The sequence below is a fragment of the Suricata suricatta genome, chromosome 8 (assembly GCF_006229205.1).
Source record: "Suricata suricatta isolate VVHF042 chromosome 8, meerkat_22Aug2017_6uvM2_HiC, whole genome shotgun sequence".
NCBI classification, from domain to species: Eukaryota; Metazoa; Chordata; class Mammalia; order Carnivora; family Herpestidae; genus Suricata; species Suricata suricatta.
Genome location: NC_043707.1, coordinates 81,739,160 through 81,755,751, shown reverse-complemented (window position 1 = coordinate 81,755,751; position 16,592 = coordinate 81,739,160). Strand labels below are relative to the sequence as shown.

The 16,592-nt window shown below is 39.1% G+C and overlaps 1 protein-coding gene across 3 annotated transcripts in view; it reads left to right on the top strand.

Annotated features, from left to right (window-relative positions):
* LOC115298812 (serine/threonine-protein kinase TNNI3K-like) overlaps positions 1 to 16,592 on the top strand; it is a 275,419-nt gene that overhangs the window by 224,433 nt on the left and 34,394 nt on the right. The gene's annotated exons all lie outside the window — the stretch shown is intronic.

Genomic DNA, 16,592 nt, shown 5'->3' with positions numbered 1-16,592 from the left:
AATTTTATTATTTGTTAGTTTGACATTTTTAAGTTTCAAGTAATAGCAGTTAACTCTAGCTTAAATAAGACTTGTCTAGCTACAGCAACAAAGAGAACTTATTGAAAGTATTTTGTAGTTGACTTCTGGAATCCAAGGAAGGATTCCTTGTGTGGCAACCAAGAAACAGCTTTGAGGATCTGAGCACCAAAGGTTCAACATACTGAGCTCTACTCTGTGACCCAGCAATTCCACTCCCAAGGATATACCCCAAAGAATTGAAAACAAGTACTCCAACAAATACTTGTACTCAAATATTACAGCAGTCCTCTTCACAATAGCCAAAAGGTGGAAACAACCCAAATATCCATTAACAGGTGAGCAGATAAACAAAATGTGGGATGCACACAATAAGATATTCTTTAGTCATGCTACAATATGAATGAACCTTGAAAACACACTTTCACTGGAAAGAAGCCAGGCACAAAGACCACATGTTATATGGTTCTGTTTATATGAATATCCAGAATAAGTGTGTGAGTCACTTCAGGCTGCCATAACAAGATACCATAGACTGGATGGTTTAAAAAAGAGAAATTTACTTCTCACAATGGAGGCTAAAAATCTGAGATCAGCATGTCAGCATGGTCAGACTCTGGTGGAACTTACAGATACTCATCTTCCTGGCTCACAGACGGCCACCTTCTCACTGGGTTCTCACATGTCAAAGAGAGTTCTGCAATCTTCACCTTTTTATAAAAGTACCAGTCCTGTAGGATCAGGGAGTCACTCTTCTGAGCTCATTTAAACTTAATCACCTCCTTAAAGGGCCCATCTCCAGTACCCTCACATGAGGGGTTAGTGCTTCAACATCTGAATTAGGTGGGAGGGATACACAACTCAGTCCATAATAGGTAATATGTAAGTCAATGTTTTAAAAAAAAAAAAAAGATCATATTGGCAGTTACCAGAGGCTAGAGAGGAGGGGAAATTAGGAATAAAGGCTTAATAAGTATAAGGTTTTGTTTCAGGGTGATGAAAATATTTTGGAACTAGGTAGAGGTCATTGTAAAACACTGTGAATGTACTAAATACCACATAATTGTTCACCTTAAAATGGTTAATTGTATGTTATATGAACTTTACCTAAAAAAATAAAAAAGCAAAAAAAGAGAAAGTTAACTAAAGGAGCAAGTCCAAAAAAGAGGGGAAATAGTTCAACATTCTTCCATAGCAAACTCTACCATTTACATGTTCCAGTTCCTCCCAATAGATGGTCTTTTTCTCTCTCAGATCAATTGTAAAGTTTCAGGAGAGATGTGTCAGGTATGTGGTGCCATAGTAGTTCTCTATAAAACGCATACCAAAATTTGACAATATACAATCATAAGCATTTATTTCTTGCTCGTGTGTCTGTGAACTGCTTGTAGGTGGGCTTGAGTCTGAGCACAGGTTTTATCCAGGTCTATTCCACATGTCTCTCCCTGTCCTCAGACCAGCAGCTACCTGATCCATTTTCTTCTCATAGATGAGGGCTGGGAACTCAAGAGGACAGACCCAGCTTTACATGCCCATTTAAAGCCTACCTTCAGGTTGCATCCTATGGCATTCTATGGGCCAGCTCTAGGGGGAACTCACATAGCTGAGTCCAACATCCAGTAGGGAGAGAAAATACATATACTCAGCCTCTAGTAGAAGGAACCCAAAAGTCACATGGCAAAGGGCATAGATACAGAAAGCATAATGAATTAGGAATAAATGGAGTCTGCCATGAGAGAGAATGTGATTGGCCTTTTTTGGATCAAATGGCCACTGTTGGTGTAAGCAACTGTGATTGGAGTGGCAGTGGGGTCATGTTTTATTAATATAAATGTGGCTGCCAGAAACCCCTGTTCTGAATGGGGAACAGAAAAGGCAGTTACTTGTAAACTGAATGGATACCCTACTGCATGTATACTGCAACCCATGGAAATCTGAAAAGAACCGGATTAAAAATATCTGTTCTTGCGCATGAGCTCCCGAGCGTGTACACAGGAGCTGCTCAACATGTATGCTCAGGCGCACGTACAAATGTCTATACACTCACTCACACCCTCCATCAACAGAATAAGAGTTTTTATTCTGAAGGGGGAGAAGGATTATCTGGAGTTAGCAAGGATCTTATACCATACACAAGTTGTTAATGTTGCTTTTTTAGCTGTGGTTATATAGTAGGTCTAACAAAAGAGTGGCAGCTGCAACAATGAAGAGATGGGAATCTGAGTCATGAAGCCTATTCTACAGAATGTCATAAAATTAAGTATCAGCAGGTTTGATTGATAACCAGGCAAACTGGACACAATTCTTTATTAGATTCCAGTCTCTTATATAATTTCATAAGGGACCCATAGGCCAGGATTAGATTAGGTTCAGTCACAGCATCGTCTTCTAGTTCCGTCTGTTCTTCTTATTCTTTACTTGTGGTTTTAAAATTAATTCTCTGAACAGTCAGATTTTGATATTTCCAAAGCACAGTCATCTGAAGTATGTCTACGTTGAGGCAGAGGTTAAGAGGATGAGTTATGGAGTCATATAGACCTGAGGTTCAATCTCAGCTTTGCCATTTACCAGCCCACCTTGGGCAATTTCTTAAGTCTTATACATAAAATAGAGATAATAATGCCAGTGGTTAGGATTGTTATTGAGAGGGGCAGTATTGTCACAGGAGTGAGTGATTGATTAAAAGCAGCCAGTAGACCCAAGCAAAAAAATACAAGTTCCAGGAATGTGGGTAAGTCATACAACTTACAATGCACAGACAGCTACACAGCATGGGAGGCACAGATGCACTCCCAGTAGGGTGAGTTGGGGGTGGGGTGGAGGGAACACAGCTTCTCTGGCCTTCAAGAACCCCAAGAAGTATATCACTACTAGTAAACTGCCCAAACGGGATAGGAAAAACCCATCAGGTTTTTTGAGATATTCCTTTCGATATCCTCATAAGGTTTCTTCTACCTTTCTGGCCCTTCACAACTGTTACAGAATTCTGCTAAGTCTTGGTCTCTCTACTTGGTTCAGATTTCTCTTAACAATGTAGTACATCCTGTGCAGGGATGTAAGGAATCTATGAAGGTGCATTGAATTTCAGTGTGTTAGTTGTCCTATCCGTCCAACAAGTTCGGTCTCTGGACTGCTTGAAATCAACTACAGAAATAGGTAAAGCATTTATTTAGCTAAGTTGTCAGCTTCACTAAGATAGGAATCGTGTCTGTTTTTTTATAATTCTACCCCTGGTATCTAGCAGCATGGTTGACATAAAGTTGATTCGTAATAAATATTTGTTCCATAGATAAAGAATTTGATAATTGGCTCAATAAATCATAATTGTTATTAATTTTGAAGATAACCAATGAAAAAGCTTTCATTTCTCCTTGCTTTCCACTTGTATACCTATCACTGTTGAGTGCGTATGGCATGCTGGGTGCTATTTTATGGGCCCAGCACACTTCCGATGCGCGACTCTGCTAGGCACGCTGGGTGCTATTTTAGACACTTTGATTCATCATCTAAGTAAGCCTTAGGAAGTAGGTATTCCAATTTTGCAGATGAGGAAACTGAGGCTCAGAAAGGATAAGCCACTTTCCTAGGCTTATGGAGGCAGAGCTGGAATTCTCACCGAAGACTCCTCTATGCTTTCTGAATTTCTCTAGCACAGGAGGTGGCACTTTTCAGAAGCTTGATATATTTTGCCAATACTCATATTTGCTGGACTTCTTCCAGTTTTTTCTGGAAGTCGGTCAGGGAAAGAATTCAGCTACTTCTCCTAAGCCTGTCTTTTCAGCTTTTATATATAAAAGACAGAGCAAGTGATACCAGAGATCAATAGGTTCTAAAAGTCAAAGAGCCCGAGGATATAGGAACTGATGGAGTAAGCCCAGCAGGGCCGCGAGTTTAACAGCCTGGAAGACAGTGGCTCTTCACTCTGGCTGCACATTAGAATCACCCAGAGAACTTTTACAAGTACCAATGCCCAGGACTAATTAAACCAAAACACATGGGGGTGGCACCCAGACATCAGAAGCTTGTAAAATCTCCCAGATGATTGTAATATACCTCCAAGTATGAGAGGCATGCTGGAAGAGAATGCTACAGTGCTAACCTGTCAGTCACGCTGGACAAGGGGGTACAACCAAGGGGATAAACAGGAGACGCAAGTGAGAGCAGAGGTGACCCAGTAGCTGTAACCAAAGGATACCACTTTGAAGGTTGACTACCTGTGTGGCCTCTCCCAGAAATTCTTTCAGTGTGCTAGTAGCTGCTGATCCGAGAGGCATCCTATCTCGTTAATTTTTAGCCTGACATATGCTTTTAAAAGAACGGTGTAGTCCTAACTAATGCATGCTTCCAATTCTGGGCCTCAGAGCCTTCAGCAGTGTCTTTAAAATGGTGCATTTATTTTTTATTTTTGGTAATGAAGTTCATAGCCAATACTTTTATGATGCATGATTTGGTGGGGGCTTTAGCTGTCGTTCCTTTGCATATGTGTTTTTAAGGATAATTGTTTTTCTTCATAAAATCAATGTCAAGGTGGGAAGTTGTCAGCTATTTTCTCCCCAGGTAATAGGCATTTGCCAATTCCTACTGAAACTACAAATAAATTGCTGGGATCTGAGATTGAGGAAGGCACTCCTGAAGTACTGCCTCTTTTAAAATATTTTGTGTCTCTAGATATATTTGGAAAACTAAGCATGTGGCACTTGCTCCTCCCACTGGGTATGAAATCTCTCCCATCTTGTACACGGATTACATCATGTAAATTTAGAAATGACAAAGTGATACACAACCTTTCAGATGCAAAACCAATTAGTGTTTGTGTGGGGCTGGGCTCTGAGAATAGAACACCATGACCTAGTTAGCTGTCCAGGAGAAGAAAATCAGAGAACCAGGGACTGCAACTGTAAAACAGATACATTTGGAATTAATTCTTCACATTACGAAAGGGTCCATCAAAGGGTTCCTTTAAATAGAAAGAAAGCTTACTGAGTGCACTTGGAATGCAATTCAACTTATAAAAGTTGAATGTAAGTTATAAAATTTTAATTTATACATAGTTTTTCCGGAATGCAGCAATTGTGTAAGATGATAGCACCCTGAAACTGATGTTCCTGGGAGGAATGGTGAAAGGAAAAAAGGAGAGCAGTGAGAAGAGTGTGGCCATTTGCTGTTATGGAGCATAGTGCTTATCAAGTACAAGCAATAGAGTCTCCTCCCTATCAGCACAGGTCACCTGCCACCTCTCCTACATGCTTCTTTGAACTGAACCTTCCCTCAGTCTCTTTGAATGTGCTTTCTCATGCCTTCTTCATCCCCATTTCATCCCCAATTTATTTCTTTCACCAGCTCACCACAATCAGCAATGTCAACACTGTGCGCATGAGCACTTTCAGCTTCTCCTACCCTGCTTCTCTCATCTTCATGAGTTTTCTTGTGATGTCACATAACCTTCGGCTCCAACCCTCTCTCTCTTCCTCTCGTTCTCTCTCTCTCTCTCTCTCTCTCTCTCTCTCTCTCTCTCTCTCACACACACACACACACACACACACACACACACACACACATACACACAGAGTTAATCCCCAGTTTGTATGTCTGACATGACCATTCTGGTTCCATTGTCTTGAACTTCTCTCCCCTTCTGGCTTCCTTCTGACTTTAATCCACTTAACCCTCTACTGCTAGCATAACCTTTCTTCTGTAGGACTCCCATTATATCATTACTCTACTTTAAAACCACTAACAATTCTTCATTACCCCTAAAATAAAGTAAAATTATGTCATCCTGGAATCCAAAATGATCAATAGTATATTTTCCTATTATACTTCCTGCTGAGTATCATATGTTCCAACGGTCCCAGGCAGAGAGTGATACGGTCACTTCTTCTCTTCTCAAATGCATGCTAGAAATTCTGGATCTCTGTGAGGCACCTTTTGGTAGTCTCAGTGACTAAAAGAGGTGCAACAAGTGTTTAGTTGGTTGGGGCCATAGTATTGAACTTCCTACAATGTTTTGGACAATCCCACAAAACAAATTATTCTGTACAGGAGTATCTGGGTGGCTCAGTTGGTTAAGTGTCCAACTCTTGTTTTCAGGTCCAGTAATGATCTCTCAGTTGGTGGGATCAAGCCCCATGTCAGGCTCTGCATTGACAGCATAGAGCCTGCTTGGGACTCTCTCTTCCTCTCTCTTTCTCTCTCTCTATCTCAAAATAAATAAACTTAAAAAAAAAAAGATTCTCTTGTACAAAATAGCAATATCCCCCATAATGCACACTGTTAGAGAAACTAGGTGTTCTATGTCCCATATATACCCTGTGTTGAAACCTATCCCCATTTCCTATGTTTTTTAATGTTGATATCCCCCAATCTTGTCAAAGTATTAATAAGCATTCAGTGATATTTTAATCAGCTTAATCACTAATCATAAGGGAGGCTTTTCTGGGGCTACTCCATTGCCACCCATGTCTTACCATGGACCACAGCACTTGGTGCCACTCCATGCACTTACATCATTTTGTCTTATAATTATTTATTTTTTTATTTTCCATTAGCTCATAAATACTTCTAGGGCAAAAATTGTCTTCTCTTTGGTTTTATTCAGATGCCTATATCTCTTTTATAATTTAACTGTGTGTGGTGAATACTAAATATATTTATTTATAATACATTAGAGGAATCATTAGTCAGACTATGAATGCCATGCTTTGTATTTATGCATTTTAAGTGAGTAAAACTTTAGCATTCAGAGTTCTTGACCCTTACATCCCTATCAAGGTCAGATAGGTTCTTATCCAAAAATAATGAACCACCAAATCATTCAGACCTCTCTCTACACCACTCTGTCACCATTAGACTATTAAATGTCTACCCATTTATTTTTAATGAATAAAAGAATAGAATGGAGGTAATTGAACTTTGTGAGAAGTGATTGATAAATTCATTCCCAGTGTGTTTTTAAAAAAGAGAGATTGCTTCGGATTAAGATATTTAGGAGAGGTCTCACTGAAGATGGAGATGTGGTCTAGGTATAAAGAGAACAGGATGAACAAACATGAAATCATGATTGCAAACTTTCTTTTCCTTCTTTCCTAAAAAGAAGAAAAAAATAGGCATTCCTTACCCAACCTTTCTGTAATAGTAGTTCTTTTATTCATCAAGGGTCTACATTCAGATAGATCTGTTTTCAGCTTTTCTATTCTGTCCTATTGGGATATTTGTTTATCTCTATGTCAATACACAATTTTAATTATAGTAGCATTTTTAAAGTCTCAATATTTGGTAGGGCATGTCTCATCTTGGCTCTTCTTGATTATTCTTTGATTTTTACTCTTCCATATAAGTTTTATAATTAGCTTGCATTTTCCACACAAAAAAATAAGATTTTGATTATAGATATTTTTTCAGGTTTATTTTTTTCATTTTAGTAATCTCAACATGGAGCTCAAATTCACAACCCTGAGATCAAGTATCTCATGCTCTTCTGACTGGGCCAGCCAGGCACCCAGATTATAGACATTTTAAACCTACAGATCAATATGGGAAGATCTGACATCTTTTTGATATGGGGTCTCCCTTCCCATCAACTTAGTGCATTTTTGCATTTATTTAATAGTCTTTAAGATCTTGTAGTTAGATTTTGTAATCTTCTCTATAAGGTTCTTATACACCTTTTGTCATATTGATTGTTATATTCATTGATTGCTGAAAGAATTTGAATTCATTGCTAATATTTTATTATCTCTAGTTTTTCTTTTTTCTCACCTTATCCTTTTTTGTTAGTTTGCTTTCCTTTGAATTCTTTGAATATGCACTGTTTTTCCATCCTCGGTGGGTACCCTAGAAACTTTAATATATTTAACTCAACAAATTCTATAAATTTAATGTTTGTTATTAAAATAAAAGATCATCCAAACAAAAGGTTTTACAGCATTTTAGTTGCAAATCAATCCCTCCTGAATTATCTGATATTTCTGCCCATTACTTTAGTTCCATCATGATTTTCCTACTTCTACATATTAGAAACGTATTAGACATTATTTTATTGTTTTATCTAGCTATGGTTCATTTAGACTTACCCATATTTATTGTTTCATTATTAATTGTGCTTACATTTCACACCTTTCTTCTACATCATTTTCCTTTTTCTCAAATACATCTTTAAAAATTTCTTTAACGTGACTCTATTAGAAGTAATAATATGAAAACACCTTTATTTTCCCTCTTTCTTGAAACTTACTTTAGTGAATATGGGATTTGAGGTGTTTAATTATCTTTCCCTATATCTTCAAGATGCATTAAACATGTTGCTGATTTTCCTTGCTGCTGGTTAACTTTCATCTATGGATCTAATTATTTCTTTTATTTTCAATCTATCCTTTACAACTGCTATTAGATCTTCTTTGTGTCTTTGGTATCCAACAGTTTAACTATGTTGCATACAGTAAGTAATTTATTAATCTTGCTTTGAATTTATTGAGGTCCAGAATCTGTGAACTGGCATCTTTTTATATATTATGGATAATTCCTCATCACCACCTCTTCGAATATTTTTATACCCTATCTTCATTTTAACTTTCTGGAACTCTAGAAGTTTTTTAGATGTTCTCATTCTATTTTCCACATTCCCTAACCTCTTTACATATATTTCCCACCATTTTCTTTTTCTATGATGGCTTCGGATATCTTTTTCAAATCTATTGTCTAGTTTACATATTCTCTTGGTAAGTGGATCTAACATGTTCTATTCATTGCATTTCTATTTCAAATGATTTCTAATTTCTATTCCATATCTAGAGATTGTGTGTGCATGACAATTTTGAAAGTCTCATGTTTCATCCACATAATTTTAATTGATTATTTTCTTTCTTCAAACACATTGATTTTATATTCCATACCAGAATGTCTGGTATCTCCAATCTCTAATCTCTGTAGTCTTTATGGTCTAATTATATAGTTTGTTGTGTTGCTAATTTTTGCTACTGGTTTCATCACATATTTAGACATTTGTGTTTCTACTGTGAGTTCATGTTACTTGCAAGTTTATCTCTGGCAATATTTTTGGCCCTTATTTGGTATAGTGACATCACAGATGCTCTGTGTTTGTCTTGCAAATCATAGAGGTGCACTGACCCCACAGGACCATTTTAAAACTTCAACCTGGAATTTTTCATAAAATACATGTAGTACTATTTCTATTTTAAAACTTGGATCTTTGTGGACTGTGGATAGGCCTTCTCAAGGTAAATATTTCATTTTTTATTTTATTTTCATTTTACCTGGAGCCAAAGATGAAATAGGACACATATCCTCCACATCTTTTTATGCAGAGTAGATGTTTTTTTTCTGGTTCTACCTGGGGCTGTCCTCTGAGGATTTTAGCTTTATACCAGTGTTTCTTTTTGATCTCCCATCTTGCTTGAGCCCAGACTGTATTCCACTCACCCCGCTCACCCCCCTGCCATGTAGTCAAGAAAATTCAAGCTTTAGACCCACAGGAATCAGGATCCTCATAATACTTACATTGACCTGGAATTACAAGTTTAGCCAATCTTTTACTTTTTCATTGGTGTCTACACTAACTGTAAATATCATGAGAGCCTGAACTTCTCCTTTTTGATGCTGTCTCTCCAATACTTACACCAGTGTCTGGCTTATGGTAGGTGCTTAATACCTATTTGTGGAATGAATGAATGATCATGATAGGTCTTCACAAACATTAATGTCATTTAATCCTCACAATAGTCTTATAAATGGGCCTCACGGTTTCCATTTTTTTGGGTAAAACAAACTGAGACTCAAATGACTCGAGTAATTTGTATGAAACTATATAGTGGGAAAATGGTAGTTAATAGCCGAACCTGGGCCTGCGGGCAGGGTTTCCATTACACCATGCTGCCTCTGGATACTAAGCCTGACCAACATGTGTGAACCATCTTGAAGAGAAACTTGTATCCTCACGTTTGGGCTTTCAGAGGCAGCAGCAGCAAGCTACCTACCTCTCAAGTTCTGCCGGGTCTAACCGAACATAGAGAACTCTCCATCTACCGCCACTACAACCCGTGATTGAGGGAAACGGTCCCTTCTCACTCCCACCGCCTCTGATATCAGCCACTTCACCTCAGCTTATGCCTGCTCATAACACACCTTTATAATCAGCTGTCACACTGATACAGACCTAACATGAACACAGAGAAGTCCACATCTGCTGCCTCATCCACTCGCATGCTATGGCCTAAGCCTACCCTCTCTATTTTCTTTAATCATGTTTCTGGAAACCAGCCTGATTCCCTGGCCACATTTCAAAGGCACAAAAACCAATCAGAACATATAAAAAAGACAAACTCTTTCCTTCTAGGTACCATGGGACCAGTTTTGAGGAAAACTCGACTTTACTATGATTCCTGTATTGAATTATATACATTGCAAAACAAGGCCCTTTGTTTCACTTCTTCATTATATATTCTCTAGTATAGAAGTCAATTGCATTCACTGAAATTTTTTAAAGGAATCTTTTAGCTGACATTTTGGGGCAACAAATAGCCTCTCTAATGATGAAGGTTTCATGAGTTTTTATCGGAAGTGAAACGAAACACCACACTTTCTCACTCATAAACACAATCTTCTAGCTGATCCTACACAGGATCAGCTAGAAAAATAATTTTAAGATTTATAAATGTAAGGAACAATAAAGAGATGTTTGGTTTCAGAACTGTCTCTTTACTTATTAAAGATTATTGGTTTTAGGGGCACTGGGTTGCTCAGTTAGTTAAGTGTCTGACTTCAGCCCAGGTCATGATCTCACAGTTGGTAAGTTGAGCCTTGCGTTGGGCTCTGTGCTGACAGCTCAGAGCCTGCAGCCTGCTTCTGATTCTGTGTCTCCCTCTCTCTCTGCCCCTGTCCCACTCATGTGGGCTCTCTCTCTCTCTCTCTCAAAAATAAACTAAGCATTAAAAGATAAGATTGTTTGTTTAAAATAGAACATATAAAGGGAGCTCAGTTGGTTAAGCATCCAACTTCTGCTTGGATCATGATCTTCTGGTTTGTGAGTTCGAACCCTGCCTTGGGCTCTCTGCTGTCAGCCCAGAGCCCACTTCAGCTACTCTGTCTCCCTCTCTCTCTGCCCTTCCCCCATACTCTCTCACCCTCCCTCAAAAATAAACAAACATTAATATATATATGACATATAGACTTTACAAAAGACTCCGGTGCGTGTCAGAGCCTCCCAGTAGCCTACCTCTCTCGCTTCAGCAGTGTCTTCTGAGCTTGTATAAAGAGTTGCCTTGGCCAGCTCTGTGGGTCTTGCTCACACTGTTTGTATGATGAGGACAGTAAGATGTTGCTTGCCTAATCTAGGGACAAGAAAACTTTTTTTCTCAGTAGAGTTATCATCTACAGGATGTGTAATTTTTGTGACATCCACTTGCTGAAGGTCAGTTATCACGCTCATTAAGGGTCCACACTGAAAAAATATAAAAGCCAAAGAGAACAGCTAGAATCTAAGCAAGTGCCATAATGCCTGTCAGTTGCCTTTTATCTTTCTTTTTAATCTCAGACCTTTTCAAGGTGCCCATAAATCTTTCTAATTTAAAAAAAAGCAGAAAATTTCTTAATGCCACAGGGTATGGGGTCGAGAGAGAAAATATTCCACTATTCACGTTGATATCAGGGTATGAAAGTACTTGGTATACCTCCTCATTATGTCCCCAAATGTCATCTAATAAGGAGGGAAGATTAAAGAAAGTGGATGAAAGTGGAAAGGACTTCTGCAGGAAGTTAAAACTATTTCCAAGAAGGGCCAAACGATAAGCATAGCTATCTATTTATATTTACAAACCTCTTTACCACAACCCTAGGTGCCCTACCCAGAAAGCCCTATAGTAAAACAAGCAAACAATTCCCATGTGCACACATACACACAAAAAAGTGGAAAGACAACTATAAATTGATTGCTAGTGTCCTCTGCATTTTATGCTGCTGCTCTCCTACAAATCATCAGAACTGGAAATCAAGTCTGTGCTGCACTGTGATAGAGCTCTGTGTAAGAACTTCTTTCAGCTGATGTGAACCTAGAGCAATCAACCGTTTTCAGCGGCTCTTGCCTAGTTGCCTTACTCTCTAGCGCCACCTAGCAATCAGTTGACAAACCACACATGGGGCCTCCAGCCCATCTGACTGCTGTACTAAGGAGAGAGGCTTGGAGGTTTCACAGTGAACAAAGGCATTCAGCCTTAAAGTTAGGAGCCTGTGAGAAATGTCAGCCCTTTCCTTCCGTTCCTTGACTTTTAAAACCACCTTAGGTTGGAAACAACGCTTTTCCATGAAAAATGTAAAAGGACACCAAAATACTCTGTTCAGAAGAAGTGATGAAAAATGGGAAATTAATAAAAGTGAAAATATGAGAAGAGCCTTATGTGTGTAAAATTGGCACCTTTTTATGTCTTAAGGACCTGAATGTATTGTCAGGTATAAAAAGATTTACATGAAAAGAGCAAGCGAGTGACATATCTAGGTTACAACAAGCACTTGAGAGAGAATGAGACGCAGCTCTGGCCGCAGCTATTCTGATGCTGTATTTTCACGTTCTTTAATGTCCTCCAGCACTGCCAGTTAGCAACCTAAAATGGGCGCCCTCGTAACCCACAAGGCGGGCCAGAGTGCATTTCCCTCTTCAAGTGCTTTGTAATACTAATTAACTAATTCCCAGCCACATGGAGGGAACCTGCAAAGATTCGCCAGAGGCAAATTGCTAAATAAACGGTGACAGATTTCTCAGTTTTCAATTAGATGAAATGACATATTGGGACAACGAATAGCCTGACTTTCTAATGATGAGCGTTTTATGAGGGTTTTTTTTTTTTTTTAATTCCTGGAAATGAAGAGAAACCCTGGCCCTTTCTCCATTCATAACCAAAACAAGGGCCCAGACCCACTCTTGGGTACATCAAAGCATACAGATCCTGCCTTTGGGGGTGACATTTGTGTACGACGGAAAGTAAGAGTTGGTTCAAAAAATGCTGCTTTTGAGACTGCTTCTGCTCCACTGAAATGTCTGACAGGCCACAGCACAAGGACCAAAGAGAACAACCGGCCTAATTAAATCTGTACAGACAGCACTGAGCGCTGTTCACCAGCCGTGACTCCAGCGCCGGCCCCGCCCTGCTCCCTCCTGACTCCAGTGTTTGTGCTGCGAATCTCTTGCTAGCATGGCAACTGTTGCTATGTTTGCAGTAATAAGAAGTGGGTGATGCTGGTGTCTCTGTAATGATTCAGATACAAGAGCAATGATTTCTAAATAGATTTCTGAAGCAGCTCTTACAATGGCTGTGCACCGTATAACAGGTTTAATTTCTTCCAGAGGGTTTTTCTTCTTTTCCCTTTCAGTACCTTCCATGTGGACTAATTCTAACCCACCTATAATGCAAAACTGGCAACATCCTTCCTTTTCCTTGCTAGTGTTTGAAACAAAGTTTCTTGTTAAAGAAGACATTTCACAAGTTATTGTTTCTCATTATCTCCTTGGCAACTATGAGATTGAGTTTTTCTTGGTGTGTAGGTAAGCAGCTAAAACAAACTGAAAAAAATTGTGGATCCAGACAAAAGAGAAGTCCTGTATTCACCAACGTAGAAAGAAAAATCTCTACCATTAATATTTGTGATGTTAGCTGAGCATTTCCTATTAATGAGCAGATGTTTTAAAGGCCTCTATTGCAAAGACGTACAAAAAATCATTAGTGGGTATATGTTTGTCTTCCTGAATCTTCTTCCAAAGAGACAGCCAAAAAAATTTTTTAAAAAAAAGGAAGGAAGAAATAAATCTTCATTTTCATTTTTTGGCCTCAATCAAGCACCTATTTGCCAGCCAGTGTTAACTCCTGCACCCCCTTCCTTATCACTGGATACCAGCATAGCCAACACCCTCGGGAGATGTAATCAAGATAAAGCCATGCTCCTTGATGGCAATACTAACTTGGTCCAAAAAAGGAGAAGAGAAGACACATTATGTGTTTTGATCACTTACTACGTGCCAGACACAATTGTGCATTTTTTCTTTGCCAACCATGTCACTGACTTATGACAAGTCTTCTATAAGGTAGGTACTATTTATCTGTATTCTACAAATGAGAAAACTGGAACCCAGGAAGGGTAAATAGCCGGCCCAAAGCTTTGCACCTGCAAAGTAGCAGGGCCAAGACTGGGCCTCGATCAGGCTGACTCCAAAGCCCACGGTATCTCACCACTTCTTGAGCTGCCCTCATACTAACCAGCTGTGTGGCATGGACAAGTCCCTTCCTGGCCTGGGTTTCAGCATCCTCTTCTATCCTAATGCACGTGAACTGGCTCCTTGCTTCTCAGGGTGTGGCCCACAGACCAGCAGCATCAGCTTTACCTAGAAGCTTGTCAGAAATTCAGACACCCAAGCCCCACAGGTACCTACTGAATCACAATCAGCATTTTAATAGGACTTGTGGATGAACATTAAAATTTGACAAGCACAGGACTTACCAATCTCTGGGAACCCTTCTAGCTCTAGTATATTAAGAATGCTGTCCCCTTATCTCTGTATTTCTAGATCCTACTCCTCCAAGCTTGCATCAGCTCTCCTTACAAGCTTTCCTAATCCCATCTTTACCCTTGGTGAAAAGATTTTTCTCTCTTGTAACAAGTTTCACTTAACCTCAATTCTTACACTTTCTACTAAGTATCATGTCTATGTGTAGGTTCCTTGAGGGGCAGAGCTATCCATGTGTAACAATTTTATACCTGTGATACCAACTGGCATAGTAGATTACACTAAAGACGACATGTTGAAAGAAATGTTAAATAAATCATTATCTGAATTTAGTTACAGATACCATATACTGTGCTAATCATAAGATCCTCGTATTGTCCACTATGAATATTTCAAGGCAATCACACTCCAAGAATTCTTTAAATATGGATCCAAAGATGCTTGCAAATTGTACACATAAGAACCGTGTTCAAACTTCCTCACTCCATCGGTACCTTTTTAGCACACAAATACATTAAAGATTCAATTAAGAACAAACTCAACTCCAAATCCTCTCTTCCAGGATGTCTCCCTGGATGCCTTCAACTGGTTAGATACCCATCATGGATTGTTGCCATCTTATCCTGCATACTTCATCAGAGCACAGAAACTGTATTAGAATTATATGATTATGTCTGCTGCCCCCTACACACCGACACACATGTACATCGCACACTCCTGAGGGTCAGGAATATGTCTTTCATTTGTACATTCTTAATATTTATCACAGTGCTTGGCATATAGTAAATAGTAGGTATATGTATATTGAATCAGTCAATCAGTGAACATGTCTTTACTCCAAAATCTCATTTTTTTTTTTGTTCGACGTTAGGGTTTGTTGACACCAAGAATGTAGAGAAGCACTGTCTGTGGGTAAATTTATGAGGTACCTGTTTTAGGGGCATCTGTGTGGCTTAGTCAGTTAAGCATCCAACTTCAGCCGAGGTCATGATCTCAAGGGTCCTGGGTTCAATCCCAATGCTCAGACTTTCTGTTTGTAGCACAGAGCCCACTTCAGATCCTCTGTCTCCCTTGCTCTCTGCCTCCCCCCCCCCCATTCGCTCACTTGCTCTCTCTCTCTCTAAAAAATTAAAAAAAAAAAGAATATAAGAGGTACTTATTTTAGCCACAGTGGCATTCCCTACCAATATGGCACATTAATTTAGTGGCACATGAACTAGTCCTCTAGGCATGTAAGCCCTGAGACTTAGGAACTCAACTGCCTTTGGGATACCAAAGGTTGAAAATTGAATCAGTGTTTATTTCCTCTCTCAGTAAGTTAGTCATCCATTCATTCAATAAACATTTACAGAGTGCCTACAATGTGCCAGGAGTTTGTAGGGATTGGGGATGCCACAAAGAGTACGTAGTACAATCTTTCCTTTCAATCGTCTAGTCTTAAAAATAGACCCCAAAATATGTATAATAAAATATGAGACATACAGTAATGGGCAGGTGACTCTTGGGTCATGTGAACACAGAAGGAGGTATTCCTGAGAATGAGGAGAGATGGCCATTCACTGGCCTTGAGGTATGCACAGCAGGTTGCCCATTTGTCCTTCTCTGGAAAGAACCCTGAATTTGGGGAAAAACAACACTACCTGGTAATGAATCTGTACTAGGGAGGAGAAACACTGAAAACATGGAATGGAAGTGGAGGGAAGTTGGTGGGGCACAGACTCACTAGTGGCACATGGTGTAAATTTAAACAGGGCTTATAGGAGAAAGTTATAAACAGAGAAATATCCAAGTGCACACAATCTCTTGAGCTCATATCATCTCTCAGAATGGTCTACTCTCTAGAAGGATCCTATGCTTTTTTTATTATTTTTTAAAGAAGGATTCTATGCTTTTATTCTCTATATACTTAAAAGGAAACAAAAACAGGGAACATCTGGATGACTATTTAATGATGAAATTCCCTGCCTGTGATGAGAAATAGCTTTGTTAGAAAAAATAAGTCTCTAGTGCTAACCTCTACCCTCTTGGACATAGGGAGCTAACCCTTTCTTTTCTTTTCTTTTCTTTT